Source organism: Spermophilus citellus, assembly GCF_964194105.1.
Source record: "Spermophilus citellus genome assembly, chromosome: 11".
In the NCBI taxonomy this organism is placed as follows: domain Eukaryota; kingdom Metazoa; phylum Chordata; class Mammalia; order Rodentia; family Sciuridae; genus Spermophilus; species Spermophilus citellus.
The window spans coordinates 56,233,302-56,242,749 of NC_138192.1; positions in this window are offsets into that span (position 1 = coordinate 56,233,302).

Sequence of the window (9,448 nt, forward strand, 5' to 3'; positions counted from 1 at the left end):
AGAAATTTCCCGACATCAGGTAAGCATATCAACCATTGCGACTTTCTGCTTTTTTCATACTATGTTTAGGTCTTGTACTTCCTGTAAAGGAGAATGTTTTCTGTATTAAGGAAGCGCAGACATGGATTTGTACTTGGGTTTTTGTCCTACTACTTGTTGTTAATGCCACATTCTCTGGCTTCCTTGTCAATATGAATGGGGAGTGGATAGCCACCAACCAGGGACCTGGGACATTATCAGGACATAGGGTAGCAGAGATAACCCTGCCATGTGTAATTATTTGTGATCTTCTGATGTGAGCCATCTAGGAGGTGATATTGTTACAAGACCTGGGGGTGACCTTGCAATCATTAATAAGTGTGTAGCACGTGGAAGAGCTTCATATATGTGACCCCTGTGGTTCCCACAGCCTTGCTTTTGTGCGGGCTGAGCAAGGCAGCATATTATTATCCAATTTTTACAAATGCAAAAATTTAAGGCATAGAGAAATTAATAATTTGTGGCAGTACTAGTTGAAATGAAAGTCACAGTAGAAATCCAGGCTTTAAGAGTCTCTATCAAAGAATCATTTTTCTACACTATGTTTTTCATTGTTTAGTGGACATTCTTGGGGATTCTAGGAGCCCACTTAGGGACTAGCCACATGGGAAGGAGGAAAACCCGTCAGGGCTCCATGCCCCAGCCCCTGCTTCGGGGGGGCGGGGGGGGGGCAAGTCTACACATATCTATTTATCAGTTGGGTTTCTGTTCAACCTTTAGTTTAAAAGAGTTTTTGCAAACAAACAAAAAAGAGAAATATCTGGGGAAATGTTTATGACATATTAAATAAAATACAAAAGCAAACATGATACAGTCATGAATAGCCCAATATCTATTATAACAATAAAATATAGTAAAAAAAAAAAGAAGGAAAGAAATTTTACTAAAAATGAGATTGTATTTATTTCAAGTTTCTAATATTTATAGGTGGTTTTTATTTATTTTATTGTTCCTTTTTTGTCTTTCCCAAATCATTTTGTATAATATATTTCAGTAATGAGAAAAATGAATATTTTAAAAGAACTCAAATAAAATATAAGCATTCTTTTCTTTTGATTAAAAAAAAAAAGAGTTTTTGCTTTAAAATATTTACATTATTTGACTACCCAACCATACTAAAAAGAACATGAGTATAGGAGAGGCCATGAAGGATTAGTGGGTCCAGGAATGAAGAAACAGGTGAAGACCTGAGGGAACTTTGGATCATCAAACATACAGTCAGCCTCAGGTGGAATTTCTGTCTTACAGCAGCCCCGTGCCTGGGCAGGTAGGTCAGTTGCTCCTCAGAGAATAATAAAGGTGCTGCCTGTAATAAATATGACACCTTTTGAGGAAATGGGACTGCTTTATACAGAACTACACAGGCACCCATGACACAATTGCAGGAGCACACGCATAACAATAGAGATTCAGAACGCCCTGGTGGTGGTGTAGTGCTGCAGCAGCCAGCACACAGCCCCAACCACCTTGGTCACTCTGCCACTGTCCCCATTGCTGAGCCCTCATCCTTAAGTCTTTCCTTACATTAAAAAAAAATTAAGAAAAAACTGACAATCAAGATTACTAGAAAGTATAGGCCATCTCTCCTAAGGGATGTAGCATTTAAATAAAGGCCCTTACCAAGGAACAGGCTAAGGTTGAAGAAAAAGAAATGAGTGGCTGATGGTCCAAGCCAACCTTTGGTGAAAGAGGTAGTTTAGAAAAGACATCCCTGTGATGTTTCCCATCTACTCACACAGACATGTGCCACTACCACACCTGGGAGCTCAGGCAAATCTATGGTGAAGAAAATCTCTGGGGCTTACACTTTAAAGCACTCACCTGCCCAGACTCCTCCACAGCCCTGGGAGATACACGACAATGTGCTTTTGTAAAATATACCAATGTGAGGGGTTTTTTCAATCCACAAACGTTCAGGCCACTGAATTCTCCCACGCCTGCTTCTCCATCACACTTCACTCATGTCAAGTGGCATTAGAATGGTGACAGGTAATACTGGGATCCAGTTAAGGGGGAGTTGAGTTAAGAACATAGAACATTTAATTAGGGAGATACATTTGTGTGGTTCATAGTTTCTTTTTATTTTTTTAATATATAGTGAAATTTTTTCTATCTGTCCTGTTGTAGAATGGGCTTCCAGAAAAAACATGTATGGCCCACTATACCATACAATGAGGGACAGACCCATCCAGAAGTCATTTGAAATGTGAAATAAGCAACATGCTTATTTCATACAGCTTCCAACACTAGAAGTATGTGGAAAACAGAGAAGAAACAAGTTTCAAATAGTATAGACTCAACAGCTAGTCTGCGGAGAATTCTTCTACCCATCAGATGGGCAAAATTCCAAGTAGAGAATTTATTTATCATCTATGTCAAAACAGTTCTTACCTGTTGGAATGACTCAATAATGCAGTTACACAAAAATAGATTTAAAAAAAAGACATTTTTTCCTGGGAATTACATGAAGTTAAAATTATCAAAAGTCCCACGTTCAAGGGCATTAGTTTGACAGAAATACTGCCTAGCAGTACATCTTTGTGTGGTCATGCTTAAGTATTCCAACTATCAGAGACAGAAAATAAATTTCAGTGGACCATGTTAAATGAAACACTGAATTATCTTCATCATCTTTCCATGGAAAATGATATTGCCACATAATTTCACATGAAAAAGCAATCAAAACCTCATCAGCTGCTAGGCACGTGGCACATGCCTGTAATTCCAGCAACTCGGGGGGCTGAGGCAGGTGTATTGCAAGTTCAAGGCCAGCAGAGGCAATTTAGGAAGTCCTAAGCAGCACACTGAGAGTCTGTCTCAAAAAATAAAAAGGGCTGGGGATGTGGCTCAGTGGTAAATTACACCTGAGTTAAATGCCGGGTAACCACCCCCCTGGGGGGAAAAAAATCTCATCAGTCAAATACGTAAAGAAAAAGATATTGGAAAGATGCTTCAGGCAATTGTAATTTAAAATATCAAGATATTTTCTGGACATAATCATCATTGTAATATTGTCAGTATTTTTGGAATTTTTAGCTTGTTTAATTTCTCTTCCCATTCCAAATAAATGCCAACTTTTGTTCTTATTATGTATTTTTAATCTTCTATTATTTTTCTTTTGGAAGGTTCCAAAACTATATAAGCTTTGGACTACAAATCCTGCATTTTCTCTTGCTGGGAGTGACATGTGAGGTGAATTATGTTGGGAAGATTTGTTCTCCCAGCTATTCAATGTAAACTTTTTAAACTCAGTAAAGACCAAATATTATTATTTCCTTCCAAATGTTCTATCTGCTGTGAACTCTCCCTGAACACAACACTTAAAGCAAAACTGATTCTTCATAATTTACAGTATTGTGTTCATCTTCTAGAAAAAGATGAATCATGGTTATAATTTTATTTTTACCACTGCCCTTTGTTCAGCCCCACAAATGATTTTAAAAGCATAATCATTCTTGCAAAAAAATTCAGAATCATTGCCAAATGAAAATGATTCATTCTTTATCAAGAAAGAAAAAAAAAACAAAGTATTATTAACAATAAAATCTCTGCAAGAATAAAAATTATGACTTTATTTTTCAAAAATTTGGCAAGATTCTTCATGCCTTTCTTTTAAATAAATAGCACTTGTATATTTTAAGTTTCATGTGCATATAATTTACTAAAGGTACATCAAATATAATACAATATACCTACAACATAGTACCTAAGCTATGAAAGTCAGTATTTTAATATAATTGCCCATTTATATTAAAAGCCTCTTATAAAAATCTTTTCCCTTCCTGAAATATCTTTTTTTCCCAAAGAGAATAATAGTCATAATTACAGAGTAGTAACACATGACAGATAATGTTCCAATTTTAGAAAATTAGCTCTTTCTTAGCCTCGCAATGAAACCTTTTTCATCTGACTTTGGTATTGGTGTCATATAGAATGAGGGTATTATTTGGCTTTTCAGGGTAAAAAGACACCTAGTATAGCACTCACTAAGACAAAATTGTTATATTAACTAACACTGACGACACTTAAAGAAAAACAAGGGAATCAAAAGAAATGATTTGATTCAACTCGAAGCAGGTTTTTAGAATTACATTTTCAGCCATTCCTTTAAGTTAAAATCTGGTTTTATATTCACAGCCCATTGATTTTCTTCTGGTAAACCTGAATATTTGGTGGGCCAAGTCTAAATGTTTCTTTTTTATTTATTTATTTTAGGTGTGGTTGGACATGGTACCTTTATTTTATTTATTAATATGTGGTGCTAAGGATGGAACCCAGTGCCTCACACATGCTAAGCAAGCACTCTACCACTGAGCCACAATCCCAGCCCCTCTAAATATTTATGACATCATGTGTGTAGACCTATGCCCAGCCCATCCACCACATGGTTCAAAACTTAGTTAACAATTCCTCAAGCCAGGGAATCCAGGAAGTTTACATGGTCCACAGTTACCCAGGCTGACCACTGCCCAAGTTCTCAGTGGGCCTCAATTTGTTTGGCTATAAAGTGGGAAGTAGAGCGGTAAGTGGAACAAGGTCTTTTTGCTTATTCATCTTGATGGTTTCCCTTGTGAGTAACTACCCATCATGACAGATAAGTCCATGTTCTCTTTAGTTCTCATAATACCCCCAGGAGGTAATTATTATTTTTTCCATTTTTACAGATGAGAAAACTGGATTCAAATAAGGGGGAGAAAACGTCTGCTTACAAAGACTGCCAAAAGTTTTACTGTTCATCACACTTATATATAAAATTAACTCTGCCAGGTCTTCATTCAACAGGACAGAAAACTGGGTCTCAGAAAATCTGAGTCACATTGCTAATAAGCAGCAAATGAGTCTCAGAATCAAGGTTTCCCTGACCATCAGCCTTGCATGCCTCCCACTACACAACCGCTACTTGAATCAATTTTTCTCTGAGCTTGCTTCAATCAGACAAATGGACCAATGACCGTGAGTGAATTGCCTAACCTCTGGAGACATATCAGTGCTCCCCAAGAAGCGTTCCAGTTACACTGTGAGATGTCTCCCCGAGCATTTCCATCAGCCCCAGGGAGGTTGGAAGTCAGAAAATTGCTAACAGGCCCCAATTTTATTTGAGTTCTGATGGCCCAGAGAAATTGTGGGTATTGTTTTGGAGCAAGGACTGCCATACAAAATCTGCACAGAAAAATCATTAATCTTTAAAAATATCACTACTGCAAGTCTGAAAGAAGTGTTTTTAAACACACACACACCTGGATAAAAAGGAAGGTAAGTACCCATCAACAATAAAGTACTCAGCAGACTCAGGATTCAGTCATACTAGAGATTTTATGCTTTTTAAATGAAAAAACTCTTCTAACAGCTTTTTAAAAAGTAGTCTCACCTAAAAAAAAAATCAAGACACATATTGTCTTCTATACAAGGTCTCAAAGTTTCAGTAGTGTTCCCAAACCATGAACAAGACATCTGCCTGGCCCACAGAAAGCTGTGACCAGAAAACTCATTTTCTAGAAAGAAGAACTGAATTAAATTTCACCCTCAACCGTTTACTAAAATATAGACAACTAAGTTAAAATTAGTCAGAAGGGACATTAAAAAGGAAGTGACAGGTATATTTTTGGCTCCAAGAATACAAACATAAGCTAAGCCAAAAAGAATATCTGAGATATGAGCAATTTAGGGAATAATATCCACCAGTCTTAAGACAAACCCACAAGCAACAAGCTGAATGTTCTATTTATCGTCAAAACCAGTCACTCTCAGCTACTGAGATTAGTGTGAATTATTAAATATCTCCTCCTCTTTGAAAGCAGCAAGCAACCCCTGTTTCACTGTGGCATGAAATGTAATGCAACAAGGACTTAATTACAAGGTGAATGAACATCTCTCCCAGATGAATATGCATCCTAGGGGCATATGTATAGTATTTTATCACATATCACTATCCTGTAGACTATGTGAAATTTTCTGAGATATTACTTTTCCCTTACCATGTCAATGAGTCAGCATATTGAGAGCCCTGTCTTATTATGGAGAAATAAAAATTCTACACTTCTCTTGCCTGTTTGATGATCATATCTTTCCAGCAGCACCTGCCAGAGCATCTGCTGTTCAACTATAAAAAAAACTCAGTTTCCCTCTTTGTGATTTTTCCTGTTAGTTTCAGCTGCGCCCTGAGCCATAAAACCAGAAATAAATCAATATAAAAGATAAGCTTGATATTCTAAAAAAGTAGAGAGAGGAACCAATGAGATGGTGAAGAAAAGAGCTACAAAGGACAAAGCAAGCAATCGAAAGCTGGACCCAAGAAGAAACGAGGGTCTGGGGAGCCTTTTATCCTTCAATAACCAATTCGAGTCTGTCCCTGATATGTCCCCGTTATGTTTGGCTGGAAATTGCTACCATCTGACAAATTATATGGTAGATGCTAAAATTCCCTAGTCTGGTCTACCTCTGGGGCAAATCGGAATTCATCTTCTTTCCTTACCACATGGCAGTCTTTTTCAAGGGTCTCCTTTGCAGATCTGACACCTGAATCCAAGGGAACACTGCTGTAAAAATATGCATAATCATCCTCATCTTATAGGAAATGTATTCTTCCCTCCAGAGAGCTGTTAAATTCTAACCCTAACCTCTTACTCCCTTAAGAATTGTATCAAAAATATCTCCTGGACAAAAGCAGCCTTCAGGAAATTATGCAGTCCAGTCCAAGAACGGGTAGACAGCAGATAGAAATCATCACTTCTGTGAGGGGAATGGACCCAGCTCATTGGTGAGGCATTTTGGGTTTGCTTATGAAAACAAGGGCTCTGTCCTTTTTCTTGTCTCCTCACCAAACAAAGGTCTTATTCAGAACATGTAAAGAAAAAGTAATGTCATCCAACAGGGCCAACCAGGGGTAGATACTATGTTTGTATCAAAAGACACCTACTACAAAAATCTTCCTCATTCTTTCGTATTGTGGATTTAAGACAGTGCTTGGTGTGACAACAATGAGTTCTCTTTGCAATACCCAGGAAAGTCGGTGAGTGTACCTCCTCCTCCATATGTCAGAATGGAGGAGACTACGGGAAATTCTGCAGGAAGCTTTCTCTGCCACTGATAGTATTGCCCGTCTCTCCCTTATGTACTGCAACATTTTCTTGTTTCCTGGGTACTCATAGTCAAAGAGCACCTAGACTGATCCCTAAAGATAGTCAAGGCCAGAACCATCTGGTTTTCCTGTTTCATCATTTGATAATTCACAGTATTATCGATTTTGCCATGAGTTCCATGAATGAGCATATCCAAATCTCCCCAGGGGCTTCGTAGTACTCCCTCCTGAACCCCTGCCTTGATGCTCTGATTGTTGAATACCCAAAGGATTTAATCAGGTTGCTATAAATAAGAGAAAGCAGCAAATTAATCAATCAGGGTTATTACTTCACATACTGTTCTCTTGACTCTAAGTAGCAATTATTCTATTCTGCCTTCAGATGTTCATGTCATCCCATGTACAAACTAAACGAGATACACACTCAGGCTCTAAACTTCGTAAATAATTGAAGTCTAACTTGGAGGAAATGATACAGCTCCAATATCATGAGGAAGGACAGAGTTTTCCAGTTGCTGTGGTGTGCCCCCTCAGAAATTCATGTTGAACATCACTATTATGAGATTTTTAAGAGGAGGGACCAGGTGGGACCTTTAAAAGGTAATTAAAAATCTGCCCTCATGAATGGATTACTCTATTCATGCAATTAATAGATTAATGGGCTCGTGGGTTAGCTCAGTCCTGGATTTGCTATAAGAGCCAGTTGGGCTAGGTCTCTCACATGCTGCCTCTTGACATCTGATGTCCTGTGATGCCTCAGGATTCTGCCAGCCAGGAGACATCTTCAGATAGGAGTGTGAACCAAAAGAAACCACTTTTTATTTATAATTTACCCAGTCTGTGGCAGTGTGTTATTAGTCCAATGGAAAGTGCACTAACAAAACACCATCTTAACATTTTGCTCTCACTGCTATTTTATCTCTATAGTGAGCCTTGCGTGCTTGACTCCTACCAAAGCAAGAACCTAGTCATTCATTCACTATGAAATCTCATTTTATGAACAAAGACAAGAGGCAGTTTCAGAAAACCCTTTTTTACCCTAGTTTGCTGTTTTCTTTTCTTCCATTCTCCCTCTAATCTTAATTCTTTTTTAATGCAATCACTGAAATAAAAATGAACCTCTTCATTTGGGAGTTGCCTTATCTGTTCAAAGTGGGGGTAGAAGGATTTATCATAAAACTGCCAGAAATTGGGTTCTAACTTAACATATTTCCTTTGTGTCCCGCTGTACCTGATACATTTCCAGCCCTTGAAATTCCTCTGTCAGATTAAGTGACACTTCAAGCCTGGATGAGACTTCACCCCCACTCCCACCCAATGCTAATCTACAGCCAGAAATGAAAGCGAGCGCTTTCATAGCTGACGCCAACACTGAGCCTAACAGGAAATGCCTGAGAATGCTTAGTCTGTCAGGCGCTATTGCTGAGGCTCATTAGGGAGCTTCTGGTTCCAGATTTGCCATGGCAACCTCTAGAGATACATATCTAGTGTGTTAGTGACATGCTGACATCATGGTTTGCTCCTTGAAAGAGGGGCAAGCAGTGGCAAGACTCCCTTATTACTATCATGATAATAGTGCTGCCATTAAAATAATGCTGGGGAGCGGGGTGCAGAGAAAGCTGCTTTTACATAGTTCAAATTGCTGCCCAAGATAAGAGCAGGGAATGTGTTACTGTTGTGCATTCTCTTTATTAGAAAAAAATGTGGTTTGCTGCAACCAATATGAATCTATTGGCATTTAAAAAAAATTATTTTATCATTTCACTTCCACCAATACTTTGCTTTGAAGTGAAATGTAGAATAAATATTGTATGTAATTATATCACAAGGTTTAGATCTTTTTCATTTTAGCTCTTTCTTTTAGAAAGCATTGAAAATACAATGGATGATTACTTTCTTGGTACTCAACCAGGGTGAAGCTACAGCATTGGACAAGCAATCAGGTTCCTTCAAAACTATTGATTGCTTCTTCAGTACCCTTTCAGAATTAGGCACACAGAGTAAAGCACAAAGACAGTGATGCTGTTGGGAGTCAGTCCATCTGCCCCACTCCCTGAGCTGGAAGTGGGGATGTGGATGATAGTAAGCATGTCAGAGGAACAGCAGAGTAGCACCAAAGAAGGGAACTCTCAGCCTCAGGACCTGGTGTAAAGAACTTGCTGTTACACTCTGAATTTTCCAGGGGAGTTCCAGTTCTGGAAGAAGGAAAGGAGAGCTGCAGAGCTGATAGAGAAAATCCCTGTGAAGGTTGTGATGCTTCCTTCAGGGCTACAAAATCTGGACTAGATCTCATGTGTGTGTGTGAGTGCGCGCGCATTACAATTATACATA